Source organism: Pseudophryne corroboree, chromosome 3, assembly GCF_028390025.1.
Source record: "Pseudophryne corroboree isolate aPseCor3 chromosome 3, aPseCor3.hap2, whole genome shotgun sequence".
Taxonomy (NCBI): Eukaryota; Metazoa; Chordata; class Amphibia; order Anura; family Myobatrachidae; genus Pseudophryne; species Pseudophryne corroboree.
Window position 1 is genome coordinate 438485098 of NC_086446.1, and position 17438 is coordinate 438502535.

Here is a 17438-nt window from a genome sequence, read left to right on the forward strand (position 1 = left end):
GTGGCTGGATCCTAATGAAATACCTATCTCCTCTAACTGGGCCACACAGCAGCAATGTTGCTGGTGATGGTGGACACAGGTTGGCCACTGCGCTCCTCATTTTCCAGGGACCGTCTCCTGCACTGAAAATCTGCAAAGTACTCAAACACAGTGAATCGAGACTGTGCTTCATCCCCAAAAGATGCTCACAGTCGGTCAAAACTCTCCTGCTATCGCAGACCACTGTTGTAGTCATAGAATACCATGGCTCTCCAGTGGCCTCTGTTGAGCTCCATAACAAGATTGTGAATGAAGTGAAAATGCTGACTTCTTTAATGTGCAGTGCTGCTTTTACAGGATATGGTTCTGTGCTTTGACATTTCACAAGAACTTTAGTCAGATAATACAGTTCACAACCAGACAGATTGTTTCTACTCTACTTGTGCACAGCAAATCCTGAAAGTTTTTCCTCATATTACACTATGGAATCCACCCTCTTTTGTTTTGTCATGAGAATAGTGCATGGATAAATCAATCTGTATTCTAAGAGAAGCCAATGAGTACACCTCACGCTGGGTATTGCAGCAGTTCTAAAGGACCCAACGTTTAATGTGTTTCTAAAAGGCTCTATACTGAAGTGCCTGCTTACATCTTTGCTCAGTATGCATGTAAACTATTTATTATTGTTATTTCTGGGATTAATAAACTAGAAGAAGCTTGTTTCTCATTCTTTTTTAGTATAAATTCCTCCCGGGCATTAAACGACAGTCTCCAAGGAGAATATACAGCAGCCACCTGAAACACAAGGAATGTATCCTAAGAAATACATCTTAAAGCAGGGGTGGGCAATTATTTCAGCTGAGGGGCCACTTGACATTTCCTGTCAATATCCAAGGGCCACATACAAAATAGCAGCTCCCCCCACTTGCCAAAAATATAGGGACGTGGCTTCATGTGGAAGGGGTGTGGGCAAAAAATAATACAGATTCATATTAGGCTGCACCAGTGCTTAAAGTGGTCCTAGAGAGGTGGTGGAACTCACCCCCCTCCCCACGTCGCCCATGAAATAAAGGTATTGCGCGCGGCGTAGGCGCGCGCAGCAAAAAGGGGGTGTGGTCTCAAAAAGAAAGGGGCGTGGTCACACAATAGTAATAATGCCCACAGTAGTAGTACCCAAGTGGAAATTTTGAAGTGGGGGTATGGAAAAGTGAAGGGTGCAATTATGTGCGCGCCTTCGGCGCGCGCACTCCTGACAAGGGGGCGTGGCCACGCAAAAGGGGGCGTGCCCTTCAGTGTAGTTTACCACACCATATACCCCTTATACACATTATGCACCACAATAGTAGGACCCCTTTCACATTATAGCTCACAGTATGAGCCAAAATTCACATTTATACCACACAGTATGAGCCACATTCATATTACACCACACAGTATGAGCCAAATTCACATTACACCACACAGTATGAGCCAAATTCACATTACACCACACGGTATGAGCCGAAATTCACATTACACCACACAGTATGAGCCGAAATTCACATTACACCACACAGTATGAGCCGAAATTCACATTATAGCACACGGTATGAGCCGAAATTCACACTATAGCACACAGAATGAGCCAAAATTCACATTATAGCACAGAGAATGAGCCGAAATTCACATTATAGAGTGACAGAGTGACAGGGAGAGTGACAGCAGGGACATGGAAAGTGACAGCAGGGACATGGAAAGTGACAGCAGGGGAATACAGTAGGGACTAGGGAGAGAGAAAGGCAGCAGGTTAGATTACCTGTTTAGCAGCGGCGGTGGTCTGCGGTGCTGTGGATGAGTAGGCTGTGGTAGGCGTGACGTGGAGGAGGCTGTGGGCTTCGGAGATAGTGCGGAGGAGGAGGCTGTGGGTGTGCAGAGGTACGAGGGCGGGGCGGCAGAAGAGGCTGAGGGTGGCTGCAGTGGATCTGGAACCAGGCTGGCTTTATTATCCCTGCCGCCGCATCGAGCTCCTGTGACCACGGCGCTAATATTTCAAAACTGCTGCGGACCGGCAGCCAATCAGCGACAGATTTGAACTAGTAGTGCCGCGGTCACAGAAGCTCGATGCAGCGGAAGGGATAATAAAGCCGGCCTGGTCCCAGATCCGCTGCAGCTGGGAGTCTGGAACCTGGGCTTCCAGTGCGGCGGCGATGGTAGGGGCGGAGCGACGGAGGGCGGACCGGGAACGCAGCTTCTTTGTCGGCCCATACAGTAATGCCCCCAGCAGTAGCATCCCTTATACAATGCCCACAGTAGTAGTGCCCCTTATGCAATGCCCCCAACAGTAGTGCCCCTTATGAAGTGCCCCCTTTACAATGCCCTCATTAGCTGTGCACCCCATCAGTAATGCCCTTAATGGTAATGCCCCTGTGTAGTATTGCCCCTAGTCGTTTAGCCCCTGTAGTTTAGCCCCAGTAGTCATGCCCATACTGGTAATGCCCCTGCAGTTATGACCCCAGCAATTTACTCCCCCCCCCCCTCTAGTTTAGCCTCTGAGTGGTAATGCCCACAGTAGTTTTGCCCTCATGTAGTTTGCCCCATGTAGTTTAGCCCCCAGTGGTAATGCCCCCTGCAGTTGTGCCCCCAGTTGTTTAGCCCCTGTAGTTTAGCCCCCATGTAGTTTGCCAAAGTTAGTAATGTCCCCAGTAGTTTGCCCCCTTGTAGTTATACCCCCAGTAGTTTAGCTCCTGTAATTATGCCCCCTTGTAGTTTAGCCCCCAGTAGTAATGCTGCCAGTAGTTTGCCCCTTTGTAGCTTGCCCCCTTGTAGTAATGCCCCCAGTAGTTTGCCCCCAGTAGTTTGCCCCAGCAGTAAAGCCCCCCAGTAGTTTGCCCCCAGTACTAGAGCCCCCCAGTAGTTTGCCCCTCTGTAGTCTGCCCCAGTAGTAAAGGCCCCCAGTAGTTTGCCCCCAGTACTAGAGCCCCCCAGTAGTTTGCCCCTTGTAGTTTGCCCCAGCAGTAAAGCCCCCCAGTAGTTTGCCCCCAGTACTAGAGCCCCCCAGTAGTTTGCCCCTCTGTAGTTTGCCCCTGTAGTAAAGGCCCCCAGTAGAAACGCCTGTGGTACACATATAGGAAGGAGGGAGGGAGGGGGGGGAAAGAACTATACTTACCTAGCCCCGCTCCCGCCGCAGTCCTCTCTCGCCGCCCGCTCCTCTGCACTATGAGAGAGACGTCTCTCCCATAGCGCGCACTGACAGAGCCGGAAGCCGGAGCTCAGTACTGAGCTCCTGCCTCCGGCTGCCGCTGCGGAGAGGGAGACGGACGCCCGCTGGTAACGCGATCTCAGCGGGCTCCGGCATCTCCCTGCAGCGCCGCCCGGGACATCGGGTTAGGTGAGCCGGGGGAGGCGGAACTGCGTTCCGTCTCCTGGTGGAACTGACGGAACGCAGTTCCGGCCCGTTCCGGCTCACTTTAACCCCTGGGCTGCACAATAGTCTCCATTATTCAAATTGCGCCACTTACACACATTACACCAGGTACAGCCCCTTTTACACACATTATGGCAGGTAGAGAGCCTTTTTACACATTAACATTTTATTTAGGATAATTATTGTGCAGCAAGCAAATTATCCAGTGTCTTATGGCCCCTGGGGAAAGGTGTGACACGGTGACAGAACACGGGGGGTGTGACACGGTGACAGAACACGGTGGGGGTGACACGGTGACAGAACACGGTGGGGGTGACACGGTGACAGAACACGGTGGGGGTGACACGGTGACAGAACACGGTGGGGGTGACACGGTGACAGAACACGGTGGGGGTGACACAGTGACAGAACACGGTGGGGGTGACACGGTGACAGAACGCGGTGGGGGTGACACAGAGACAGAACACGGTGGGGGTGACACAGTGACAGAACACGGTGGGGGTGACACAGTGACAGAACACGGGGGGTGACACGGTGACAGAACACGGGGGGGTGACACAGTGACAGAACACGGTGGGGGTGACACGGTGACAGAACACGGGGAGGGGGGGTGACAGTGACAGAACACGGGTGTGTGACACAGTGACAGAACACGGTGGGGGTGACACGGTGAAAGAACACCGGGGGTGTGACACAGTAACTGAACACGGGGAGGGGCGGTGACAGTGACAGAACACGGATGTGTGACACGGTGACAAAACACGGGTGTGTGACACAGTGAAAGAACACGGGGAGGGGGGGTGACAGTGACAGAACACGGTGGGGGTGACACGGTGACAGAACACGGGGAGGGGGGGTGACAGTGACAGAACACGGATGTGTGACACGGTGACAGAACACGGGGGGTGTGACACAGTGACAGAACACGTGGGGGTGACACGTGACAGAACACGGGGAGGGGGTGACACAGTGACAGAACACAGGGGGGGTGACACAGTGACAGAACACGGGGGGGGTGACATGGTGACAGAACACGGTGGGGGTGACACAGTGACAGAACACGGTGGGGGTGACACAGTGACAGAATACGGGGGGTGACACGGTGACAGAATACGGGGGGGTGACACAGTGACAGAACACGGTGGGGGTGACATGGTGACAGAACACGGGGGGTGTGACACGGTGACAGAACACGGGGAGGGGGGGTGACAGTGACAGAACACGGGTGTGTGACACAGTGACAGAACACGGTGGGGGTGAGATGGTGACAGAACACCGGGGGTGTGACACAGTGACAGAACACGGGGAGGGGCGGTGACAGAACACGGATGTGTGACATGGTGACAGAACACGGTGGGGGTGACACAGTGACAGAACACAGGGGGGGTGACACAGTGACAAAACACGGGGGGGGTAACACAGTGACAGAACACTGGGGGGGGGGGACACAGTGACAGAACACGGGAGGGGTTGGTACAGTGAGAGCTAAAGATCTCTCCCCCAAACCTAAAACAGTCTGACGCCACTGCCCGCACACACAAATATACGCACACTATCACACACACTTTCTCACAATCACACACACACACCCTTTCTTTCTCTCACTTTTCCCATTAACTTACTGATCTGGCTGGCAGTGGCAGGAAGGATGGATCTGTAGCAGTCTGGCTCTTGTCCCGTGTAGCTCCGCCCCCTGAGGTCCCATGTAGCCCCGCCCCCTCAGCGGCATGTAGCCTCGCCCCCTTTTCGGCTGAACACAGCCGTTGTCACTGGGGACTCTGGAGGCGGGAGGAGGAGGCTGCTACAACGCAGCAGCAGGGGAGAAAGGCGCCGCTGGCAGCTTGGAGGTACTGCAGTGCAGCGCAATGACAAGCAGCTCAGCCGGTCGGGCCGCTTGTCATTGCTCGCTGGTGGGAGACAGTGGGCCGGGCAGGATCGGTTTGCAGGCCGCATCCGGCCCGCGGCCCGTATTTTGCCCACCCCTATCTTAAAGAGACAGTGACAAATACAGACATTTTGGGTGTAGCGCTATACCAATATCTGTGAATTATATATATCAGAGATGTGCGGGTTCAGAGTTACATGGTTTTTGACACCAAAATAGCACAAGTTTGGATTTCATAGCTACTGTTGACATAGTGACTGTAGAAGTTCTGACTGTATCCCTTCCACAGGATAGTGACAAGGAGAGTATTTCCAAATACAGGCTTAAACAGTTTATAGCTGCTCAGCGCAGGTAGTTTCTGGGTTTCTCCTATTAGCCTGTGATGCTGACCTCCAAGTTACAGAAATGTAGATTTCCTCCCTGGATCTTCGTTAAAAGACATATTTATTTAAATCTACTCCTCGGGGTGAACCTTATATTGTAGTCACTGTTTATTCAAATGCCACAAAGAGTAAGGATTCCACACTATGTCACCAACATAGTAACATAGTTGATGAGGTTCAAAAAAAGACCAAGGGGTAAATTTACTAAGATGGGAGTTCTATTTAAGATGGGATGTTGCCCATAGCAAGCAATCAGATTCCAGGTATTATCTTCTAGAAGGTGCTAGAAAAATGAGAAGTAGAATCTGATTGGTTGCTACATCCCATCTTCAATAGAACTCCAATCTTAGTAAATTTACCCCCAGTAGTCCATCGAGTTCAACCTGAATGATATTGTATTCCCTATTGTATTCTGGATTAAAGGCTATATCTTCATATATATTTTTTCATTAGAATTTTATCTAACCCATTTTTAAACGCATCGAGTCCGCCATTACAACCTTCTCTGGCAGTGAATTCCATATTCGTATTGCCCTTACAGTGAAAAATCCCTTCCTGCGCTGAGTACGAAATTTCCTCTCCAGGCTCAGCGGATGTCCGCGCGTTTTATGTAGAGATCTCTTAATAAACAAATCATCTGATAGCTCTGCATATTGCCCCTTTATATATTTGTAAATATTAATCATATCTCCTCTTAAGGTGTGTACACACGGTAAGATATTTTCTTCCGATTCTGACTATATAGTCAGAATCGGAAGAAAATATAGTGCAGATCGCAAGGTGACAGTCACCTTGCGATCCCGATCCGATGCCGATGCGCGGCCCCGCGCGGTCGGCATCGGAAGAAAAAATAGGCTGTGCAGGCAAGTCAATCCTGACTATCTCTATAGAAGAGATAGTCAGGATTGAAATCGCACATAGCCAGCATCGCAAGCACAGTTATTATGTGCTTGCGATACTGGCTAAGTGCCGACCCGGCCCCCTGTCGCACGGTGAGAATCGGATAAGTCCGAATCTCACCGTGTGTATGCACCTTTAGTCATCTACTTTCTAGTGTAAACATATCTAACCTAGAGAACCTCTCCTCATAGTCCAATGTCTCCAACTCCTAATTAATTTGGTTGCTCGTCTCTGAACCTTTTCAAGTTCTAATATCTCTCTTTTATAGTGTGGTGCCCAGAACTGTACACAAAACTCAAGATGCGGCCGTACTAATGACCTGTACAGTGGCAGGATTACGCTCTCAACCCTTGTCTTAATTCCACCTTTAATGCATGCTAACACCTTATTTGCCTTTGTTGCTGCACTTTGACATTGTGTGTTGCTGCTAAATCTACTATCAATGAACACCCCCCAAATCCTTTTCTAATATTGTTTCCCCTATATTTTCCCCATTTAATTGGTGGGTTGCATGTTTATTCTTACTCCCAAAGTGCAGAACTTTAAATTTTTCCACATTAAACCTCATGCTCCATTTCGTTGTCCAAACTTCCAGTTTAATTAAATCACTGACTTGATTACCCTGCATATTTTTAGTATCATCTGCAAAAATGTACACTGTGCTTTCTAGTCCTTATCCTAGATCATTTATGAATATGTTAAATAATAGTGGCCCCAGCACAGAACCCTGCTGTATTCCACTGATTACTTTAGCCCAGGTGGAAAACATCCCATTAACCACCAATTGCTGTTCTCTGTTATCAAGCCAATTACTCACCCATGTACAAATAGTGTTTCCTATACCAAGATCCCTTAATTTGAAAATCAGCCTCCTGTGATGCACTGTGTCAAAAGCTTTTGCAAAATCCAGATAGACCACATCTACTGCGTTACTTTGGTCAAGATTGTCGCTAACTTTCTCATAGAAGCTAATCAAATTAGTTTGGCATGACCTGTTTCTCACAAAACCATGCTGGTTCTGACACATTTCTGTATGGCATCCACTTTATTCTAGAGCAGCCGTGGCCAACCTGTGGCTCTTGAGCCGCATGCGGCTCTTTCTTTATTCAAATGTGGCTCCCGGCACTCAAAGTCACCTGACCACAACAGATCCTGGAAACTGGTGCACTCCAACGAGACACACAGCAGCACTACGGCGACTAAAAACTGAGGGAGCCAGATACTGGGCTGTAGTGACATATGAGGATGGGCTGGAGTGACACAAGGGGGAGCTGGCTGGAGTGACACAAAAGGATCCTGGTAGGAGAGACATAATGGGGGAGCTGACTGGAGTGACACAGGAGGGTGCTGGCTGGAGAGACACATGGAGGAGCTGAAGTGTATTATGTGGATATGGCTTTTCAATATATTTTATGTGGATATGGATTTTGTAAATTATTTTATGTAGAAGCGTCTTTTTCAATGTATTTTATGTTGATTCTGGCTTTAAAATTTATTTTATGTGGATCTGGCATTTTCATTGTATTTTATACCAGGGGTGTGGCCTAGCAGGCACAAGGTCACATCCCATTTTTGCACACGCGCCTTCGGCTTGATGTCGGCTCTTTGACGTACCTAACAAGATTTGTTGGCTCTTTGTCTCTGACTGGTTGGCCACCCCTGTTCTAGAGGACTAACCCTTTAAGAAAGTATGTTCCAAGCAGAAAAGTGTCAGCAGACATGCACATGCATGCACTAATGTGATGACATACTTGTGTGAGTGTTCGTCATGGTGTGTCATGGTGTGAAAGATGTGTGCTAGGGCACAATCTGGTGGGAATGTGATTAGCATACATTTTCAAGCATAAAAAGACTTTCCATATAAATAGGCACTCGGTTATTATTCAAAGTTCCAGTTACAACACACACCACTGACAACTGATATATTGTATCTGATTCAGGACACTATTTAAAAGAACCTGTAAAGCGTTATCACTTAGGGGATAGGGCGGTTTTATGGGCAAATATACTGAGACTAATTAGCTGTTTGATCATTGTTGCATGCAGATAATGGCAATTACTGACAGATTAACAAGGAGCGCTCCAGTGTTTAATGTGAGCCATAGAGAACAAGACACCATATTTTGTTCAACCAGCTAGAAATACAAGAAGTATAGACACAAAATTAAGAATAGACATGTTTAACTGCTATGAAGGGAAAGAGATAATATAAGTCTCTCCATGCAGGCATATCATCCTCTAAATCACAGTCATCCTGGATAAAATTGAGACTGATCTCCAAAAATTAGTGAACCCAGGATTTAACTATGTAAGTTTTAAAGTGGAGAAATATCTGCTTAGAACCCTTTTGCAATTAGAATGACCACACTAAGGGCCTAATTCATGTTTATAAGCAATTGCAATTTTCTAGGCTATGGAGTTACTAATGTTAGAAAGTTAAGCTGCCACCCAGGAATGAAAAGAGATGCTCACCGGACTCATCACAAGCTCAATCAGAAATGCGTACACATTCACAGCCTATACGCAATAAAGGAGAACATCAAGGTTAAGGGTTGATCTATGGCTATGATGACTGGAGTCGACAGAAGCAACGCTGGTGCCATGTTTCTCTGTGTACTTGATTGCAACTGACTGCATATATACACACCTTGAAAACGGCAATGACACGCCTGCGTTTTTGCAACCACTCCCCATAAGCTGCCTGTTGACACCTCCAAATGATCACTTCCTGTCAATCACTTTTCCATGAAATACTCATTGTGAGCAGGATCACAATGGTACCTTTGGCTCATGCACAGTGCACAGTCTGCCAATAACCGCTCCAATGCATGAACAACGCCCATTGCATACAATCATGAAGTAGTCCCTTATTACGAAGGGAGAACCTCCAGACATTCCTAAACAAAATTTGATACTCTGACAATCCATCCAATTCACAGCCCAGTGGGACCCCCCAAACACACACACCAATTAACACAGGCTATGATCCGCAGGCAAAGCTATATATAACCATGAGAAATAATAATAATAATAATAATAATAATAATTTTATTTATATAGCGCTCTTTCTCCAACAGGACTCAAGGCGCTTTACAGACATCAAAAACAATACACATAATACAGAAGATTTAAGTAATACAGCAATAGATAAGCCACACAGACATAAAAGAAAACCTTAAGCACACAGAAAGCATAATGCAGGATTTGTGTAGGCATTTTGGGTAATAACTTCCAAGGGTTGTGTATTCCACCCTCACAAGGTACCAAGTGCGGCAGCCATCTTGGGCGCTCAGCGTAGGATTACCCAAGGTGGAATAGTCCACCCCTAGAAGAGATGACACAAAATGGGAGTGATTTCAGAGTCCTACAGTTTAGAGTAGGGTTCCAACAAAACCACAAGGTCCATGTATTTTTCATCCCATCCACAAGTGTACCATATGGGGCAGCCATGTTGGGTGCACTTTGAAGGTTACACTGTGGGAGGTGAGCCATACAAGGGCCAAGTTCATATATGGGAAAACTGATGCTTATGTAGTAGTATGATGTACCCAGCATGTAGGGCACAATGGCAAGGTGTGCAATCAGTGGAGGAAACATTACAGGAAATACACATGGTGGGGTGAAGCGAGCAATGGAAAAAAAAAACACACAATAGCAGGTAATTAGTGGCAGAAGTAAAATTGGGATAACATTATTTTGATCAGATCTTAGTACGGGTGGGTAGGAGAATGTGGGTGGCATACTCAGAAGCAATGGGGATGTCCCTGCTGAGCCTGGTCCTTTTGCTCTGCCCCCACAGTTCCCTGTTCATCTTGATGGTTAGGCCCAGGGGCAGACTTGATGTTCTCAGCCAGAGAGGTGGTAAGCCAGGTCCTGGTGGTTCTCATGTTAGAGGCGAGTTGAGGCCACATAAAGTTCCAGAGTTTTGTGGTTGTAATGCAGTCCTTCTGTTATTTTGTTTGTTTGCCTTCTGTTTTCCTTCGGCTTAACACAGGTATAACACTGCTATTGATTTTAGCTGCCACTTGATAACTAGCCACTTCATATACTAGGCACTGCAGCGAATTGTTTTAACAATGACAGTGGCAAACTTCCTTGAGATCCAGTGACTTTAAACGTCCCTCTTTGTGTACATGTACCATGTACAAAAACTTTTTCAGAATGGCAGCTAGTGGAAGATGGGGACATTGAAGATGAATAGTTATTGTAGAAACCTTAATGCCAACAGCTGCTGATCAATTCGTTTTGGGTAACTTTTGTTTTTGTGCAGTTGGGACACAGTTTTGGTTATCTGCCAAGGGTGAATGATGGATGAGGTAAGCGGCATCTAATTCCATTGGACCGGGAAGATTCCCCTTTCTAAAAGTTCATCCAACAGAGCTTGTGAACTAAGAAGATACATATATGGTAAATGCTATAGTCTTATTAAAAACAATTTTCTGATGTAGAGCTATTCTAAGGGGCAATGGTGACTGGAAAATATGTATATGATTATGATATGGCGCTTTTTGCTATTATATTATGAGTGTCATTTATTTAAATGGCCTGGTGCTGATCTCTGCTGATCTTTGCTACTGCCCTCAGTCAGGTTGGCGGAGTAAATACTGTTACATCTCAGAATTCTGTACTGTACCTATATAATGCACTTTAACAATTGCAGAATGGTATAATATGTGCCTCACTAAAACATTTATACTATTCACTATGGACACTTAAGTGACTGTAGAACGAGTCTTTCGTGTATCTACAATATGTCTGGTACAGGTGTCCTATGCACAAATACTTCTGATGAATCCCTTAATAACAATTTGGAACACTGAGTTCAGTTATATCACCTTTGCAGACTAGAGATCTGCTGTCACTAACTCTCTCTGACATCGTCAACTCAAGAACACACTGGTCCATTTCCACAGGCTTCAAGAACCATGCGTGTCTGGATAATCAGATTCGGTATGCAAATCCTCAAGTCATGCTACACTACACAGATGTACTCTCCCAAATTGACTAATTCAATGACTAACATGTTGGCCAATTTGCTGACTACTCAGTCACTTATATATATATTGCTGTCCAGCACACCATACTAGCCACTTCTAGATTCTTCTGGGTTTATGAGGGTAGTATGGGATTTCATAAGCATGTGATAATAAAAGGGGGCCACTCATAGCACTGATTCCTGGCATAGTATCAGATCTGGAAAAGGATTCTAGATTGCAAAGGACACTGAATTAACTCTACTACTGACAATTCATTTCACATTGGGGCAGTAAGGGTTCTCACATTCACTTACAAAGCCCTCACCCACTCCTCTCCAGTTTACATCTCTGGCCTTATCTCCCTTTATACTCCCGCCCATCCTCTTCACTCCGCTAGTGTATGCGTCTCTCCTGCCTGATTACTTATTTCTACTACTCCCTTTAAGATTTTGCATGTGACGCACCCTTTCTCTGGAATTCTCTACCTCTTCCCCTCAGACTCTCAACCTCTCTACAAAACGTCAAACAGGCTTTCAATACCCACTTCTTCACCAAACCCAGCAAACTCTAATCTTAAGACCTCTGTCTCATGCTCACTGTCTACCCCAGCCCATCTGTTTCACCCCTGTCTCTCTCCTTTAGAATGTAAGCTGTCATGAGCAGGGCCCACTTCCCTCATGTGCCTTTCCTTCTCTTACTTAAATTATCTTCTATTCAATACTCCCTTTGACGGCACCAAATCCCCCGGTTTTCTGCCACCCTGGTACTTATTTTAGTGTCGTCTGCTAATGCAGCAATGTTATATACCTTGTACTTGTCCTATATTGTTGTTATGATTCCAGCACTCTGGTCTGAGGAGATTTTATAACAAGGACCTGAGCACTGGAACGTAATGCTGGGAAAGGAAGTGGGAATGGAAAATAGCCCCTGGCGCCCTAACTCCGTTGTCTCGCCCGTGTTATCAGAAATCCCTTGCGAGACTATGGTTGCTTGAGCCCATGGCAGCCGCGTTTGAAGGGCGGGTTACGTCTGCCCAACTCCGATGCCCCCTCAGGTCTTAATGGGAGACAAAGGGAAATCCGAGACAGGGTGATGACAAGGGGCCCTCTAACTCAGCAACAAGGCCAGGGGCTAAGGTAACTTAAAACTAGAATATGTGCAGAAAAACCGCCAGGGAAAAGGACAACCAAAATACCCACTTGTCCACTCTCCTACCCGGTACCGCCGAGTTCCGGAGAGGACTTGTGGACGCGGAACCCTCCGCAATGCTCCGAAACAGAATACAAAAATAAAGCGGGCTGAGCCGCAGCACACGGCAGAGCCGCAACTCACGAACACCACACGAGATTATCTGGCGACCGTGGCGGACAATAGAGGACCAGAGACTTCTTGGGATGAGATGACAACTCCAAGATTCAGGAACCCTGAGGACAGGAATGACCGGACACAGCAGTACTGGAACAGACGTTCAGCAAACCTAAGCAGCATGCAGGAAGCTATTACCGGCGTCTGTGTGAAGCACTGAGAAAGTCTTTAACAGGAAGTCCTCCAATCAGATGTTACAGAGCCAAATTAGAAAACATGCCGTGCAGCTGCCAGGCTGCACGAGCAGAGACAAGTGTGTGTATGATTTATTGATTGACCTAGCAACGGGGAACGCGGTCCGCCCATGGCGTCCCCGTTGCTAGGGTCCGGGCGGCTCAGCACGCCTGGCGTCCCTGCAATGCTAGGGAGCCAGCGGCTACGCGCGCACGGCGTCCCAGCGTTGCTAGGGACCTGGCGGCTAGCACGCTCGGCGTCCCTAGTAGCTAGGCGCCGGGCCGCGAGGGCATCGCGGACCCCGGCGCCTAACAGTACCCCCCCCCCCTTGAGGAGGGGTCAAGGAACCCCCAAAGCCAGGTTTCTGAGGAAATTCTTGAAAAAATGCCCTCTTGAGCCTAGGGGCATGAAGATCCTTATCCAGGACCCAAGACCTTTCCTCCGGACCATAGCCTTTCCAGTGAACTAAAAAATAAAGCCGACCCCGGGACAATTTAGAGTCAAGAACTTTCTCTACCAAGAATTCCTGTTGTCCCCGTACATCCACTGGAGATCTACCCTGAGAGATCCTCCGAGGAAATCTACTGGAAGAAACGTATTGTTTCAACAGGGAACAATGAAAAGTATTTCCAATTTTAAGAGATCTTGGTAAATGTAGCCGAAAGGCAACTGGGTTGACCTTCTTAATAATAAGAAACGGTCCAATAAATTTGGGTCCCAGTCTAGCCGAGGATTGTCGAAGCCTGATGTTGCGAGTCGACAACCACACCTTATCTCCCACCTTAAAAGTGCAAGGACGTCGGAGCCTGTCAGAAAACTTCTTCTCTCGGAAGGCCGCTTTTCTGAGAGCAAGGTGCATTTTTTTCCAAATAGCTCTGAGATGGGAGGTCAAGGTTAGCGAGGAGACTGGAGAATGATAAAAAAAAAAAGAATTGGCTCTGGGGTGAAAACCAAAATCTGAAAAGAACGGAGACTCTTTGGTGGAGGAATGACAAGAGTTATTGTAAGCAAATTCAGCCAAAGGGAGAAACTCAGACCAATCATTCTGGAGTTTGGCTGAATACAGACGCAAATATTGTTTTAATGACTGGTTGACTCGTTCGGTTTGCCCGTTAGACTGTGGGTGGTAACCAGATGTTAAAGACAGTGTCATCTTCAATGAGGCACAAAAACATTTCCAGAATTGTGCGATGAATTGTGGACCCCGATCAGAAACAATATCAGTGGGCAACCCATGAAGCCTGAACACATGGTGGAGGAACAAAACTGCCAACCCTTGAGCAGAAGGCAGTCGGGGAAGAGCAACAAAATGAGCCATTTTACTAAAACGGTCCACTACCACCCAAATGACTCGGAATCCGGCTGAAAGGGGAAGGTCAACCACAAAATCCATGGAAATATGAGACCATGGCCTGAGAGGAACAGCTAAAGGCATGAGTTGCCCGATAGGCAACGAACGAGGAACCTTATGCTGTGCACAAACCTGACATGAATGAACGAATTCCTTAACGTATTTAGAAAGACTAGGCCACCACACTGAGCGAGAGACTAACTCCAATGTCTTAGTGATTCCCGGATGCCCTGAGACTTTGCTGTCATGAAATTCAGTTAAAACCGTGGCTCTCAAAAATTCAGGGACATAAAGAAGACCAGCAGGAGTAAGTCTAGGAGCTTGGTGTTGAAGCTGGTTTAACTGGGTAAATAAATCCTGTGTGAGGCCTGCCCGGATGACCGAAGATGGAAGTATGGAGGTAACAACAGGATTGCTATTGTGAACCGGAAGAAAGCTACGTGACAGGGCATCAGCTTTTGTATTCTTGGAACCAGGCCTGAAAGTGATTATAAATCTGAAACGAGTAAAAAAATAATGCCCAACGTGCCTGCCGAGCATTAAGCCATTTAGCTGATTCAATATATTGCAGGTTCTTATGGTCAGTCAAAACCGAAATAGTATGTTTAGCTCCCTCCAGCCAATGCCTCCACTCCTCGAAAGCCCATTTCACCGCCAGTAACTCCCGATTACCAACGTCATAGTTGGATTCAGCGGAGGAGAATTTCCAGGACATAAAGGATGTAACTCCAGAGACTCCGGATCCTCTTGAGAAAGGACAGCCCCCACTCCAACCTCTGAGGCATCAACCTCCACAACAAAAGGCAATTCTGGATTAGGATGTCTGAGGACTGGAGCTGAGACAAAGGCTTGTTTCAAGGCCTGGAAGGACAATTCGGCTTCATGCGACCAGTTGGTAGGATCCGCCCCTTTTTTTGTCAGAGCTACTCTGGGAGCAACCAGGTCAGAAAAAGAATGAATGAACCTCCTATAATAATTCGCAAACCCTAAAAAGCGCTGAATTGCTTTTAAATTAGTGGGTTGCGCCCAATTAAGGATGGCCTGGAGCTTCATGCCTGAGGAGAAATTATGTACCCTAAAAAAGATACTTCCGTGACGTGAAAATCACACTTCTCCAGCTTGGCATACAAATGATCCTCTCGTAACTTTTGAAGAACCAGACGCACCTGGGTAACATGTTGTTCCATCGATTCAGAAAAAATCAAGATGTCGTCTAAATAAACGACCACGAATTTCCCTAGGAAGTCACGGAGAACATCGTTAATAAGGTCTTGAAAAACTGCCGGAGCGTTAGACCGGCCGAACGGCATCACCAGGTATTCGTAGTGACCCGACTGAGTGCTGAAAGCCGTCTTCCACTCATCCCCAGATTTAATTCGGATGAGGTTGTAAGCTCCTCTAAGGTCAATTTTAGAAAAAATCACAGCAGAACGTAACTGATCAAAAAGTACAGAAATCAACGGCAAAGGATAGGTGTTTTTAACGGAGATCTTATTCAGGGCTCTAAAATCAATGCATGGTCTGAGGGAGCCATCTTTTTTCTCCACAAAGAAAAAACCTGCACTTAAAGGAGATTTTGATGGTCTAATAAATCCCTTCTTTAGGCTTTCCTGAATATAATTATTCATGGCCGTAGTTTCTGGCCCGGACAAAGCATATAATCTCCCCTTAGGCAAAGTGGCACCTGGAACTAGCTCAATTGCACAATCATAAGGCCGATGGGGAGGCAGAATGTCCGCATTGCCTTTAGAGAAGACATCGGCAAACTCTTGGTATTCCACAGGAATGAGTTCTGGAATGATTGTTGCAACTCTGACTGGATATGAAATACATTCCTTAGCACAAAATGTACCCCATTGGGAAATCTCCCCGGACCGCCAATCAATGGTGGGATTATGAAAGGCCAGCCAAGGGTGACCCAGAACAACAGGAACTGCCGGACAATGTGTAAGGTAAAATTCAATATTTTCGGAATGTAAGGCTCCTACGGTAAGTACTACTGGAGGTGTACGGTGAGTAATTATCCCATTAGAAAGCGGACCCCCATCTAAGCCGTGCATGGTGATACATCTATCTAATGGTAACTGCGGAATGCCTAAGGTCTTAGCCCAAGTTAAATCCATAAAGTTTCCTGCAGTTCCACTGTCGACAAAAGCCGACACCAAAGAACTGAGGCTGCCAAAGGAAACCTTAACAGGGACTAAGAGAGAGTTGTTCGAGGAGATAAGCTGCAGACCTAAGTGAACCCCCTCACAATTCACTTGGTCAAAGCGTTTCCCGACTTGTTCGGGCAATTACGAGCAAAATGTCCCTTACAACCACAGTATAAACAAAGACCGGAATTTTGTCTTCTGGTTTTCTCTTCAGGAGACAGCCGGGAGAGACACATCTGCATGGGCTCCTCGACGTCCTCTGGAATGGAATATACACAAGGACTAGACCTTACAGATGCTCCTCTTTCAGCCCTCCGCTCTCGGAGACGACGATCAATCTTTATAGCAAGCTCCATGAGCTTATCGAGAGTCTCAGGAGCGGGGTACTGGAGGAGGCTGTCTTTAATAGATTCAGATAAACCGAGGCGAAACTGACTGCGCAGGGCAGGGTCATTCCAGCCACAGTCGTTCGACCAACGGCGAAATTCGGTACAATAAACCTCCGCAGGATTTCTTCCTTGTTTGAGAGCGCGCAGCTGACTCTCAGCGGACGCCTCTCTATCTGGGTCATCATACAAAAGCCCTAAAGACTTAAAAAAGGCGTCTACAGATAACAACGCAGGATCCTCTGTTCTTAAACCAAATGCCCAGGTCTGAGAATCCCCCTGGAGTAAAGAAATAATTATCCCAACCCGCTGAGATTCATTACCAGAGGATGTTGGTCTTAAACGAAAATAAAGTTTACAGGATTCTTTAAAATGAAACAATTATTTTCTATCACCGGAAAAACGGTCGGGCAAATGCATCTTTGGTTCAGGGACTACCTTCGGGGAATCTCGCAAAAGATCTTCCTGCGATCTCACCCGAAG

General features: G+C 47.0%; 2 long non-coding RNA genes across 4 annotated transcripts in view; one reads left to right on the top strand and one right to left on the bottom strand.

Annotated features, from left to right (window-relative positions):
• Window positions 1–17438, top strand: part of LOC135055885 (uncharacterized) — a 340186-nt gene that overhangs the window by 226607 nt on the left and 96141 nt on the right. For all 3 annotated transcript variants that reach the window (XR_010243839.1, XR_010243838.1, XR_010243840.1), the window contains exon 2: window positions 10821–10957. This is a non-coding gene — a long non-coding RNA (uncharacterized LOC135055885). The remainder of the gene's footprint in view (window positions 1–10820; window positions 10958–17438) is intronic.
• LOC135055886 (uncharacterized) overlaps window positions 1–17438 on the bottom strand; it is a 245138-nt gene that overhangs the window by 121118 nt on the left and 106582 nt on the right. The gene's annotated exons all lie outside the window — the stretch shown is intronic.